The following is a 15,608-nucleotide window of genomic DNA, read 5'->3' on the forward strand; positions in this document are numbered from 1 at the left end:
GCATGTTCTGAGAAAAACTAGGATGTGGGCTCCTTGCAGGATGTGATTTACCTGCAGGCAATTAAGTGAAACAAGTGAACAACAACAATTATCTCTCAGTTTTAAATGACAGTATCTCTTAGCTTTAAAGGACAAGAGCCAGATAAGGATTCCCCACATTCTCCATGTAAAGGAGGGCATGAAAGCACTCTTGGGATCCTCCCATGTTTATTCCGGGCATCGGCTCTGGAAGACTCTTGCCCTCCATCTCCTGGAGCTGTCTCACAGGATCCAACTGTACCCCTGTCCCACTGGCGAGGATCTTGGTTGTGTTCCATCAGGTGAGATTTTCCCAGAATATCTACTTTTACTCCCTCAGAATATACTAGAGAGGAGAACAAATACTCTAAAAGTTTTATCGTTTATTTTTTATTATATAAAACAATTTAACATTTTTTTTTTCCAATTAGGTGTCTCCTAATAGTTCATGAAATAATCTGGAAAGACATTACCAATTTGGCCAAATGAAGAAATTTACTTATTCTCAAAGAAGAAACAATATTGTCCAAAGCCAAAAGGCAAGATGATAAAAAATAACTGGCAATGGGCACAGATTTTCATTTCTTAAAACTGCAGCAAGTGAATAATAGAGAAGGGAACTAGAGACAAAGTTATGTTTCTTTCAAATGTAAAGAAGAAAATAAGTTACATTTTTAACAACCTATCAGATTCATTCACCGTATTATCTAATTAACCTCAAGCAATCAACTTGGATTTCAAAATGTGTTTGAATATTTTTTTTTAAAGATTTTATTTATTTATTTGACAGAGAGAAATCACAAGCAGACGAGGAAGCAGGCTCCCTGCTGAGCAGAGAGCCCGATGTGGGGCTCGATCCCAGGACCCTGAGATCATGACCTGAGCTGAAGGCAGAGGCTTTCACCCACTGAGCCACCCAGGTACCCCTGTGTTTGAATATTTTGAAATGTTTCCTGTCTATGTATATCATCATACACATAAAAGTATGAAAACATATAGCTATAATTATTACCATTAGGTTTTCTCTTTATCACATATTTCTATGAAAAAGAGAATTGCTTATATTTTATTTTTTTAAAGATTGTATTTTTTTTTTTTTTTTGAGAAAAAGAGAAAGTGCACATATGAGGTGGAAAGGGAGAGAGATAAGCAGACTCTGTGCTAAGGAAAGTCTGGAACTTGACTATGGGCTCAATCTCACCACCTTGAGATCGTGACCTGACCTGAAACCCAGGGTCAGACACTTAATCAACTGAGCCATCCAGCTGCCCTCAGAATTGCTCAAATTTTAAATCTTCACTGATAACTGAAAGATAAAATTTCCATCTTTATATTTAGCATCTTTAAACACACAAATTTAACACTTACCCGAAAGACAAGCTGTTGGCATCCATTCTCTTGCAGCTACCAACTGTCTTAAAACAGCAGTCAGCACAGCAGTATTTTGACATATTTTGCGATTGTCATGAAAATTTGGTGGCATTCGGTCAGATTCCTGCCTCTGAGAAAGTACTATGAATATCTAATAGATCACACTCTGCCTAATAAATAAAATTATAAAAATGTATACTCGTTTTAAAATATTCTTAGCAGTATGCAAAAAAATGACAATACAGTGAGAAAACGTTAAAGAATAATGTTAAGAAAATACTAAAAAACAAGATAAAAGTGAAAACTAAAGTTTTCTAAGTAAATTTGAATGATGAATAATGGTAGAAATGTATCCCTAGGATTTTATGAAATAGAAAACTTACACCTGAAATAGAATTAAAAAATAAGTATTCTATCCAAATTTGATTAGGGAGGTATCTGCCAACTTTATTCCCAGTATAGCTATTATTTTATATATTACAGTGAATAATTAGCTTATGGGGAGGTAATTTAAGATGGTGCAAATATCCTATTTCTTATCGTACATTTTTCCCTCAAATCTTAGCATTTAGTGATGATTTTTGTCTACGTTAACTATTACTGTGTTGTTTGCCTAAAGACAATTTATATTTCTATCATTCCTATTATATTTATTAGTTAGAATGTTTGTTGTTTCTGGGATATCACTGCTTTGAGGTGTTCTCAGTTGACAGAGTTAGAAAATACACAGGTACCTATTTACACATATATGTCCATACATCTATCTATCTATCTATCTATCTATCATCTGTCTATCAATCCTGCTATGAGTTCACATTGCCCATTCCTTACCCTTGATTTGCTTGATCAAACTGTAGTCAGACTACTGTTCCCCCCATATGTTGCTGAACTTTGGCTTACTTATACCTAAGTGACTACTGAGGCAACGAATATCCTCTTTTAATGGTTCATCCCAAGAATCATGTGACCAAAATTCTAGTTAAACTGTCACTCTCATTCCGTTTACTCACCCACATTCTCTTGCCCTTCCTTCCGCACAAACGTCCCTCTAGCCCTGTTTATCTCTCCTTATGAAAATAAAGTCTTTTTCTGTTTGATTTCGAGACTGTGACTCTTACGGTTGGAGAATGCTTTCTTTTGCAATAGTCTTTTTGAATAAAGTCTCTCTTTACATAATTCTGGATTTCTTTTTGGTTTGTTATTTGTTTTTTTTTTTTTTGTTTTTGTTTTTTTTTTTTTAAAGATTTTATTTATTTGTCAGAGAGAGCGAGCGAAAGCGAGCACAGGCAGACAGAATGGAAGGCAGAGTCAGACGGAGAAGCAGGCTCCCTGCGGAGCAAGGAGCCCGATATGGGACTCGATCCCAGGACGCTGGGATCATGACCTGAGCCGAAGGCAGCTGCTTAACCAACTGAGCCACCCAGGCGTCCCTGTTATTTGTTTTTATTTGATAACTAATATTATTAACCCCAACCAAACATACCACATGTATATGAATTAATCAGATTACTTTTATCAAAAGAGTGTCTATGATCTTTTACTATTAATAGTTTTCTTATGCTGTGTCTTTAAAGGAATAAAGTTAAAATCTTATTAAAACAAAAATCTGCAGAGATTTTTTTTTTTCCATATGTGAGATGATCTCCATCAGTATACCTATCTGTTGTTAGGGGAAATAATCTTTCTGTCAATCTATTTTAAACTTATGCCAATTTAATAAAATTCCAGGATTTAATTTATATGAAAGTTCTCAGTTTTTCATGTATCCTCCTCATCCTTTCAAAGTTCTCTTCCCAGGAAGAACTGTCTCTGATCTGCTGCTGGAACAGGTGATATTGAAGGCAATTTCTTTTCTCTTCTCTTTTTTTTCTTTCTCTCTTTCTTTCTTTCTTTTTCTTTCCTTTGGCAATTTCTTGTGTTTATGGAAGTATTGTTTGCTCTGTGGGCATTGTTGATTGCAGTCTACAAATAGTACAGTTGATGCTTCCATATGTTTTGTCAGAGTCAAGTGCCTAGAGTGTTTCCTGGATTATTTCAGCCTCATCATGACAGCTGAGAGTAATAAACATTGGAGTAAGTGTTTTGTTCACCATCCAGCTTTCTGGCCCATTTGCCTACAACCAGGCTGTGCTGTGGAGTCATCTAGTCCTATTGGACCTTCAGAAATGCTCACTAATTAATTCAGCTTTCATGTCACCTGAAGCTTTAAGTAGAACAAGAAAGCCAAGCCTAAGAGACTTTCTCAGTATGATTTTGCTCTCTGGATAAAATGTGACTGTCTCAAGATTTGGGGGGTTTGGGGCAGGACAGAAGAGGAACACCATCACTACATACACACGCACATACACACATACACACACGATGGAATACTACTTAGTGTGTCACAATATGGGTGAACCTTGAAAACATTGCACTAAATGTTATAAGTCAGTCACAGAAAGACAAACACTGCATGTTCCTACTCAAATGAGATATCTAAAATAGTAAAATTCATGGAATCAAAGAGTGGAATGATCGTTCAAGGGTGGAGGTTGGGGAATTGGGGAGTTACCAATCAAAAGGCATAACGTCTCAGTCAAGCAAGACATACAGCCAGAGATCTGCTGTATAGCATCATTCCTATAGTCAATAATGTATCAAACACTTAAAAATTTATTAGGAGGATAAATCTCACATTAATTGTTCTCATCAGAATAAAAATTTAAGAAAAAGAAGGAAGAGTGAGGGTAGCTAAATATTATATTTTACGTGTCTTATTTTACATGTAGGAAGCTAAACATTCCTTGTAGCTTGTATTTTTGTAGGTTTAATTCCATACCCTCTTTACCTCCCTTTCTTACCTTACCCAAACTGGCACACGGATGCCTTCAGGCAGTTAAGCAAATATCAGGAACTTAGGGTCATAAACATAGAAAAATTGTAACAATAATAGAAGTGAATATCCTTATTTCATATTAAGAAATAGTCTATTAACTTTCTGTATCTATCTATCTATCTATCTATCTATCATCTATCATCTATCTATCTCTATCATTCACACCATAGCCATCATAGCCATTTGTTTGTCCATCCATCTAGAGTAGTGATAGCAAACTCAATCTGAAATCAAAATGGACTGACAGAATAAAATAATGCAAAAGAGATTAAGTGGTTTATGTGAATATTGACCTTTGAATACAAGGGGTCCATCTTTACTCTCACCAAGTTGGACATTTTACAATAAATTTGCAAAAAGTACCTTACTTTTTAAAAGTTTAGTTGCTACTTATATAGAAGAGTCATAAAACATTTTAAAGTTTTATATTATAAGGGTTTTGAAAGAAAAATGTCCTTGGCCCATAATTATGTTTCATTTCATAACCTGTTAGGTCCTATATCTCAGTGTAGTTAAAGACCTGAAAGGGTAATTTGCATGTTTTGATGGGAAAAACTTAGGATGAAATTTTAATATCCTCCTGCATTTGATTAAAATAAAGGTGAAAACTTGAATTGGTGCATTAAATGTCTATAACTCTCACTTCTCCTCAACATACAGGATTTTATAGCTTTAACCACCAAAGTAATACCATGTCAGACAGGAGCACAACTTAACAAGTCATGCCTACCTGTTTCTGCACATCTCGCCCAATTTACCAAGGGTGTTCAGGAATACAGTCCATTTGACATTCTCACTGGGATTTTAAATTTTCACTCAACTTTTTAATTCTCAAGGCTGAATTGCAGAAATTATCTCATTTCTCTCTTATCACTTTTTGTTCTGATGTTTAAATATGTATCTATTTTTAAATATTTAGCCAATCACTATTTATTGAGAAGGTACTGGGAGCCAGGCAATGTTCTAGTTTCTAAAATACATTAATGAACCACATTTTGTCCCCTTTTCAGACAGATACCTGCCCCTGAAAACTCAATAAATTACTTCATAGGAGTCCTTTTACACCACAGGAATTCAGGACAGTTGCAAATAATATCATGGAGCTCATCAGGGGATGGCAACTTCTTATTTACTTTTGACACAGTATTATCCAAGCTTAGATTTTCCAGATCTAGATGACTGCCACTGGTCACATTAGGAAAATATGACAGCACGGGTAAATTGAAAGAAATAATTTTCTTCAATAAAGGGGCAAGTCTAAGGGTCAAAAGAACCCAAAACACACACATACACAAACACACACACACAGACACACACACACACACACAACATACACATCTAGATATATACAAGTTCCTGCATACAGCACACAGACTGACAATAATGACAACTTAAGAAATTATCGGCTTTGGCTGCTAAACAATCCAGCCAACAGCCTCATACCAGTTCAAATGGTATGAGGAATATATGAAAATACAGACAATATAAGCTAGCTTCACATTGCAAAACATTCTTTATTATTATTATTATTATTTTGTCTTTTGCTTTCCTGTATTCATTGCATACTTTTGTACTCACAGTTTCACCACAAACAGTCATTCTTCTTCTTCTTTTGCGTTCCCCAAACTTCTAGAATTAAAATATCCTGGACTAAAAAAAAGGAAACTCTATGTAGGTAGAAACAGACTATGTCATATGCAAGTTGCTTGCCTGGGAGAATCACTGAATATATATTTGTGATATAGATAATAATTAAATATGATGTAATTTACACACGAATGAGCTCACTACTAAAAAGAATCCATGAAACATAGTAAATTCTGTAGATCCACAGATTCAAAACATGAGTATTTGTTTAAATCTGTCTCTGCTATTTCAGACTGTGAATAGTGGATTAATTATGTAAGTAGGGTAAAAAAAAAAAAAATAGTGCCTGTCTCATGGTCAATAAGATATATTAGCTAGAATCCTCATCATTGCTGATAACATCAAAACTATTGCAATCACTAGTAATAATAGTAGTAGTAGTAGACGTAGTAGTACTAGTAGTAGTAGCAGTAGTAATAGTATTTTCTAAAACAAATATTGAAAGAGTTTACAAATTAGGTAGCAGGACATGATGCTTTCTAGTACATTATTGTAAATGCATCCATGAATCAGATATAATCGGTCAAATGACAAAGTTCTAAACTCACATGAACAAGGCAGCTTAAGCATGCAGCCATACTGAACATTTTTTTTTCTTAATAAATAATTCAAGGATTTCTAGATTTCAATGGCACACAACAAGTAGCCCTTGGGGCAGTCTTTCCAATCTTCCTGCTAAAATATCTTCGGAAACACAGAACACGATGAAAACTTGCAACCTTAAAAACTACAACTTCAGACATAGTATTGTCTGATTCTGGGAGGAAATTTTACTAACTAAACTATGGTTATGAAGATGAACTTCAGAAGGAAAAAGTCTTGCCTTTGACTAAGAAATTCAAGGGCTTTATATCAACCAGAAAAACGATCAGATTCAGTCTGTCTTTAAAAGCATTGTACAGGTAAGGGATGCCTGGCTGTTTCACTTGGGAAAGCATGCGACTCTTGATCTTGGGGTCATGAGTTCAAGCCCCATATTGGACATAGAGCTTATTTAAATAAATAAATTTAAGACAAAAGCATTAAACTGGTTCATTATCACTTTTCCAAAGAAGATATTTTGGGTCTCAAATAATGAGTCCTTGTTCAAATGCTCTTTCCTTCAGACTGCTTATCTGAGTATTATTTCATATCTATCAAGGGGTATACCCCCATCTTACACTCTTTCTCTCTCACACAATGTTTATGATCCTTTAGGAGCAAGAGAAAGATCTATTTTTGGTTCATTGGCCCATCCCGCAGAGTCTTGTGTAGCATGTCATATATAAGAGAAATACATTAACTATTTCTTTAATGAAAGATCATTTTCTTTCCATCAAATATCCTTAAATTATTAAGTAAAAGAGCAAAATACTGAGAAAAGTAGAATATGTCTAGAGTAAATCTTTTCTTAAAAGAAATATAGATGTTTATTACATCCATACATTAGGAATTTGGAAGCAAATACATTATATTATACTATTAACTGAAAAAAAAAAGAAAAGAAAAATAGAATAATACAATGCATCTCAAAAAGCATCATCCCTGCAAAGTGAAACGCTATAATCGGAACCAAAGCATTAAAGCTGTAGTAACAATCCATAGAGAGAATTGTAGTTTTCAACATAATACAGAGAATAAAATATTCTGGAAGAGGGATCAGAGAGTAAGAGAAATATGTATTTTTGGAAAACAGGGTATGGCGGGTTGGAATACTGGCTCTGCAATAGTGATTGGGCAAGCCTTGTATATATATGCACCTGCCGTAGCTTGGAGGTGGAAGAATAGATAGTGTGGCATGAGTAGAAATGCGGAAGACTGTGTAATTTCCTTCTTTTCAACCACCAAGTCCGAATAGTTCTTCAAGAATTAAAACACTGAATTGCTATTGCTAAAGATCCTATGGTAATACAAAAGAAAAACTTGAGAAATACTCCCAAAGTACAAGGAAAAAGAGGAGAGACAAGGAAAACAAGAAAGCAGAAAACAGTTGTAAAGAGCATAATAGATACCTAGACTGAAGTATTCTGGGAGGAGATATTTGAACAGTCAATGGAGAGTAGAATACAATTCGACCAAAATATTTTAACGGAGAAGATCACAGGAAGATTCACCACAAAAAAAAAAGATGCTAATTCTCTTAAAATTAATCAACAAATTCCATGTGAGTTTGATAAAAATTCTGACAGTCTTCCTGGAAAATGACAAACTGATTTTATTTTTTTTAAAAAGAGCAAATGGTTAAGAATATCCTAGAAATGTTTTAAAAGGGAACACAAGCTGAAGAGAACTACAATGTCAAAATTATAGCTATAATAATTGACAGTGTGGAATTGGTAACAAATACATTGACATATGAAACAGCAGAAAGCACAGAAATAGACCTGCACAAATATGGAAACTTAATTATGACAGCCCTGGTGTTGTAGAACAATGAGAGTTGGGCCTTCAGCAAAGTATAAGAAACAGTTGGTGTTCTTTTGGGAAAAAAGCAAATGAAAAGACCTGAAATCAGTTACATACATCACATCCTATAAGAATATCAATTCCGGATAGATAAAAGACCAAATTTGAAAGGCAAAATTAAGCTAAACATGTACTTAAAGAAAAAGAAGTAAATTCTCAGATTGAAAAGACAAATATTGAATAGGAAAAATAAAGTTCCTTCTACACCTAGACTTAGACTCAAACCACAGTCCACAAAGAAACATCCTAAAAGCTAACAAAGGGGCAAATCTACTACCTATCATGGAATAACAATTAGATTGAGAATGAGTATCTCATAAGCAAAAGTAAAATTCAGGAACATATGAGATTTGCTGAGAAAATATTACTTTCTCTTTAAAGTTTTATTACCAATTAAACTATAATTCATAAGTAAAGGAAAAATAAATTCATATCTAGATGTAAAATTAATAGCATACCTTAGTCTATACAGGCGGTCATTATAATTTTATTAAAAGATACTCAGTAAGAAGAAAACTAAACGCCTGGAGAAAGGTAGTATGTGAGAAACAATGATGAGAACAAATATTGATAAACTATATCAGCCCATCTAATTAAGGTTATAATGAATGAAACCTTACAGTTTTGGGTTCCTACAATCAAATTTCACAGAGAATTTGAGGAAAAGTATGGAGAAGATGAAGGTGAGTAGAATAATGACAGAAGTGTTATCCCTCACCCTCACTGTCAATGCTCTCTTTAATAAACTCACTCCTAACACAAAGACTTGATAGGAGATGGCATATATCCAGGCAGTTCACAGATGGAAATTTGAGTGTGTTGTCTTAATGTAATATGTACAATGGAGTGTCAAAAAATTCACTTGGAAATAACTGAACTAATGAAATTATTGTAAAAAATGTTTCATTGTGCTAACATTCATTATAATAAATCTCAAAACATTTTAAAAGAAAACCTCTTGCAAGTAGGTAGAATAAAGGGGTAACTTTAGTTTTTGGTACACTGATACTATAATGCAAACTATAAGAAGCTAATTAATTAAAACAAGGTAAGGGGAAAAAAAGCAGATGGGGAGATTAGGAAGGTAATTTTTTTTAATTGAAACTTGACCATGGCTCATCAATATTCTATGATAGGACTTGTAAAATTTTTAACCACTATTACTGTCCTGAGCACTGTTTATTTTGAAAGAAAACTCTCTACATATACAATTCTGGTAAAAAAAAAAAATCAATAACCTGAGAATTTAAAAATAAATAAGTCTGATAAGTATGCGATGATTTTATTAGCATATATAAATTTCCAGTTGTTATTTAAACTCTATTCTCATAAAATTTATTTAAGATTTTTTTCTCTAAAAAATATATGCTCTATTTTCCGATGAACAGAAAGGAGCTATTCTACATTTAAATACTCAAAAGCTAAGGATTACTTGTTTTGACCTTATCCATTATGTATTTAGAAATCTTAAATAAATGTAGTATTTTTTTCCTACACTAGGACACTTAGAAATATGACTATTTTATCACTCTTGAAACCATCAAGACTCAAGAGGAAAAGCGATAGATTGTAAAAGAGATAGAATTAATAATTTATATTTGAAACTTTTGATTCACATTCAACTATTATTTTTCTACTCACTGAAAGTCTATATTTAAAACTAATGCCAGTGAAATAGATTGACTTAAAGTGATGCTGATTCATAAACATTTCAATGAGCCAAAAGTATAATTTAATAGCGAGAGAAGTAGAGCTTTGAAGGGAGCAGAGGAGAAAATTGTATTATTAAAACCCTTGCCAAGGTGAGCATGTTCAATTGACTCACATTTCTTGAGACATTTACTCAGAAGTATCCCATATTTCTAAAAATCAGGTCAAATTTGTTATTGCATTAATGCACTTTTGTGATTAATTTTACTAATGAAGAATATCCATTTTTCACAAAGCATAAGTAAAAATATATCACTTCTAAAGAGAAGAGATTTGCAAGGTCATTGAGTTATTAAATAATACAGGGTGAATGGATTGTACTTTTTTAGAAAAGAAAACTGAATTATTATGCCAATAAGGAAAACAAAAAGCATTTTGGCTTTTATCTGATCATAAAATTAAGCAGTGTAATGAATAGAAATATAAATTTAACCAGAACCAGGTATTTCAGTTATAGGACTAACAAGTTTAGAAGTGTCTTTATTGAAATTTTGAAGTTGCCTAATTTTAAAGATTTATAGTACCACATATCATAAAACAAACTATATTACTTCACCATAAGCCAGGATTGAATTTTATTTAATTTTAATGTAAATGTTTGGAACCAATAAAAACTGTTTATGATTTTGTCAGAGCCAGCTTTGGAACTTTAGCCAGGTTCAAATTACAACTATATTTTATTAAAAAAAAAAAAAATCAATGCAGCTTGTATCAGTTTCTCTTTACTTCAAATTTAATCCTGGTATATTTGTTAGAGATTCAAAATAGATTTCAAATTTCAAGATGCTGTCATTATTGTCCTGAAGCCACATTTTTAAGATATGGCAGTGTTTCCTCTGAGTACTGACTATGGACCAGGCTACTCAATGGAATAGAGCAGATACTGAAAACAATAACAGAAGTATACCCTAGGAAGTGCAAATCTAATAGAATCACCATTCCTTTTGCTTTGTTTTTTCTTTTTCTTTTTTCCTTTTTGGGGTAGAGATTAAAAGTTGATTTCAGGGGCACGTAATCGTTTCGTTTGTACATTCAGCATATGTAGATGGATGGACAGTAGAACTACGACTAGCAAGGGTAAATTAAACAAGGCATTACACAATCATTTAATTTACATTAATAAACAAATGATCTGAACAACTAGCTGAAAAAGATTTTAAGTTCCTCAGTAGTCTGGAATAATACAGATAAAAGATATTCCTCAAAGTCCATGCATTTCACTCGGAGCTTCCAGCCTGAGAAGATCCTTCCTCTGGTTTCCTCCACCCTGTACCCCTGAGCAGCGCTGGGTGAGATGGAGAAAATGGAAGAGCACAAGCTTCATCTGTATTCCTCCAGCCTTTGGCAGTGGACGGTGGGCTTTGGTAGACAAGATTTTGTTGTGACCTGTGTATGTTCTCCGTGAACCACCTTTCCTCTCTTGCTGAAGCAACCATGACCACCAGCAGCAAATTTCTGTAGTTTCTGAAACTCTCCAGCTGAGGGTCATTTGTGAGCCTGACAGCTAATAGATGCCTTTGGTGACACTCTTACCTTTAGCTTTGGCAATCATCTAGATAACCCATTCATCGTATGAACTCTCTTCCTACTTGCAATATCTATAATGGCCTTGGATTTCATATTTAAACTCTGATAAATACAACTATGAGACACCGTTTCTATGAGAGGTGGGAACGGTGCATGGATCAGAAGAGGCTTTTAAATGAAAGTGACCCTTGAAATGAGATTGCAAGATATTTCACTGACACATGAGGTGGGAACACTTCCCATCAGAGCAAAGATGGGGCTTGAAATTCCATGGACATTTTTTTTTCTTTTTTTCTTTTTTTTAACAAGTAATATGTACTCAAAGAATTCATACCAGAATGAGATTAGACAAAATCAGGGAAGTTTTCTCAAAGAGTTGGGGTTTTAAAAATTTCATGGAGTGCAGAAGTGCAAATAGGAACACCTCTCCAATGATATGAGTGTGGAACTTTCCAGACTGAGATAAACAGAAAATGCTCCTCTTCAAGTTAACACAGAGACATTTTGGATTAGAAAGAAGTTACTTTTATCAGACTGTAGGAGACAAAGTTTGAGATTGAGTTGCCACTAAATTGGTTTAATGTATGATGTACGGCAACAAAAACCTTTTGAAGTTACATACTGGATATTTTCTATTTCCTCCTCTAGATCCCCTCTCTACTTTTTCCCACTCTGCTCTCTGCTCTGGGGGTCTTAGCTAATGGATTTGTTTTAACATGGGCTTCTGGTCAGGCTTGGCCACTGGGAAGTACTAGCATGGGGTTTGGAAGATGCAGGATGGTCACATTGGGATATTTCCCATCACTCTCCATGCTGGTTGTCGGAGAGGAGGCACATCTATCTCTCCACAAAAATCTATAGCTCTGCCTCTATGATACCTCACTTTCCAGGTCTAGTTGATGTTCAGAATTCTGCCCATGGGAGCCTTTCTCCATCTTGGATGAGAAAAACTTTGTAAACTTTGTAAAACTTTGTAAAGGTTGAATTCATCACTTTTTTAAAAAAGATTTTATTTAGTCATTTGACACAGAGAGAGAGATCACAAGTAGACAGAGCAGCAGGCAGAGAGAGGAAGGGAAGCAGGCTCCCTGCTGAGCAAGGAGCCCAATGTGGGGCTCAATCCCAGGACTCTGGGACCATGACCTCAGCCAAAGGCAGAGGCTTAACCCACTGAGAAACCCAGGTGTCCCGAATTCATCATCTTTTTCATCAAGAGCTCACCTGAGCTAAGCTGCCAGGAGTGGGAGTAGCATCCAATTAAAGAAACACGCCAAAAGTGAAAGAGTTAAGACTTTACTCACATATTGTGAGTAAGAGTCTAAAACTCTGGAGAGGTCAGCTACTCCTGATTCATTTCCCCCATAGAATGGAGTCCAAACAGACACTGAGATCATGTTGCTGTTGAAGAAGCCCCAAACATGAACTTCAGGGACAGGGAAAGGGATGCAGAAGGGCTAGGGGTGGAAAAGTACTAGGTAAGGAGTCAGAGTGGAGAAAAGTGCCTTCAAGATTTCCTCAGTTCAGATAAAGGGACCTTGGAATAAAGGCACCAAAGCTAGGAAGGCAGATATGTGAACAACATGGCCTACCAAAGGGGCCCAAGTCCTTGACTCAATTTCTCCCTTCAGAGACCACAATGAATTGGCTGGGCACCAAGTCTGGAGTGAGGTGGGAAGCTTCTTCCCAAAAGGCCCCCTAGGTCCAGCCTCTGTAATCGTCTATGTGTAGTACTGAAAAAATGAAACATAATTTAACTAGGAGACAAGATCAACCAGGAACCCGATTAATGCATTTGTTACTGACCCTCAGAATGGGATCCTGAGATTGGATTGCTGCTGGTATGAAAAGCACACATGGTATGGAGTGGTAAGAGTTAATTTGTAGCTTTCAGTAGCCTCATGATTACTTAAATTAACATCAGCGGCTGCTAGGAATGCAGTATAGGTATGTGTAAAATGACTGTGGCACTTAGCCACCATGGCAGTAATAATTAAAATATAGCAAATTATGAGGTAAATTCGCTGCCTTAGAATAAATAACATAAAGGTCTATGGAAATTTGTAAAGATTATCTGTAATTTTTCTTTTCTTTTAAGGGGCATGATTTCAATCAGTTACTCATTTTATGAATTCACTCCAATATTTAATTGACAACAGAGTCAAATATGAGAACCATGTTAGCTCATTGATATTAAGAGGGTCAATATATGCTGTGTATCAAATAATAACAAAGTATGGGTAGAATAATACATATAGAACAAAAAAAAAATCACTCTACGACCTAATGTTACTATTGATAACAATGACAAAATATTTTGGGGGCACCTGGGTGGCTCAGTTGGTTAAGCAGCTGCCTTTGGCTCAGGACATGATTCCAGGGTCCTGGGATAGAGCCCCGCATCGGGCCTCTCTGCTCAGCAGGGAGCCTGCTTCTCCCTGTGCCTGCTGTTTCTTGTGCTTAGTCTCTCCTGCTCTTTCTCTGCCAAATAAATAAATAAAATCTTAAAAAAAAATGATGCCATATTTTCAAAACAACATCTGTACAAATACAGCTCAGAACTCCGTCTACTATCTTATTAAACATATAATCCAATAGTCTGGATTGCCTACTAAGTACAGGTAATCCGCATTAGTACTCAAAGACTGTGGTATCAACAGTTTCTAAAGTGTTGTCAGTCATCTTTATTCAGGAATACATATGATGTTGGTCTCAGATGAAATATTAAAAACACTAAAATAACACTTTTTCCACTTAGTTACTCACAGCTAGACAAGCATCAAATCAAAACTCTTACATAAACAACACACCATCATATTGTCTCATTGATATAAAATGTGACATGCCAGAAGTTAATAAATGAGAGTTTAAGTTAAATTTTAGCTTGATATAACCTTTGTACCTTCCCTTTCAGTGTTTTTTTTTAAATTTCCTTAATTACATAATTAATTTAGAAAGTATTTATAATTAAGTAAATTATGGATCATAATTTTGCTATGATCAAAGAATTCTTTTTGGTGTTACATTGTATAAAAGATGAATTGGAGCTGTCAGCTTTTACAGTTACACATTTTTTTTTCTTTCCCAGAATTCATGTGAAAACTATGAAAAATGTCACATACAAAATATAAATTCCTGAGAAATAAAAGTGTAGCTGATGTCCTCTGTGCACCTAGGTCTTGGAGAGGAATCCAGGCTCTCTCTTGCCTCCTGTTACTGATCAAAACATGTGATGGCTTTTGAAAAAGGAGTCCGAAACTTTATGTGAATTACTTTCAAGACTGAAGCATGAGCTTTCATTTGATGTGATGGACACTGGAATATTTCCTTCCCAAAAAAGTAAATTATGGATCATTTTCTTTACAATGAAACCGTCCAGTTCAAAACAAATCATAATAATAACAAAAATAAGACTTAAACTCTCTTAATGTTATTAAATTTCAAAGATAATATCAAGAGCAAGTAATTTGGTTCAAAATCTCAGCATTGATTAGTTACAATCTTTTCACTGAACATTGCATTGGTTAATTTAAAATAAATCTTCAAAGCTTCTTAGACACAGAAGGTTGGTGTAATATTTCACTTAAATATAAACATTCATGATCCAGTGGTTATTTTTACAGAATTCTACAGAAATGTGATGTTTTATTATGATCAAACACAAACATGTTTTCTAAGATAGATGGCAGTTTAAAAACTTTACAATATCTGTTTAATAAAATGTGCATATTACTGGTACATAAGAATCTGGGAATTGTGTTAAAATTTTTTCAATAATCATTCCTGATGTTCATACTGAGAATTACAGAACCTTCATAAATAATCTCATTTGATTCTTACACCTACTTTGTGAAGTATGTAGGGCAGGAAATAGCCTTTTGAGAGGTTAAGTGGCTTGTCCAAGGTCCAAGTATTAAGAGGCAGCAATAAATCCAGAAATTGGGTTTTTCATATAAGGTCATTGCACTTTCCACACTAATACTCTAATGGACCTGACACACACAAAAAATTGATTAAC

General features: G+C 34.6%; 1 pseudogene; it reads right to left on the reverse strand.

The window, feature by feature from the left end:
* Positions 1-1,501, reverse strand: part of LOC131814463 (programmed cell death protein 2-like) — a 111,781-nt pseudogene extending 110,280 nt beyond the window's left edge.
* Between the last annotated feature and the right edge of the window lie 14,107 nt (positions 1,502-15,608).

Source organism: Mustela lutreola, chromosome 14, assembly GCF_030435805.1.
Source record: "Mustela lutreola isolate mMusLut2 chromosome 14, mMusLut2.pri, whole genome shotgun sequence".
Lineage (NCBI taxonomy): Eukaryota > Metazoa > Chordata > Mammalia > Carnivora > Mustelidae > Mustela > Mustela lutreola.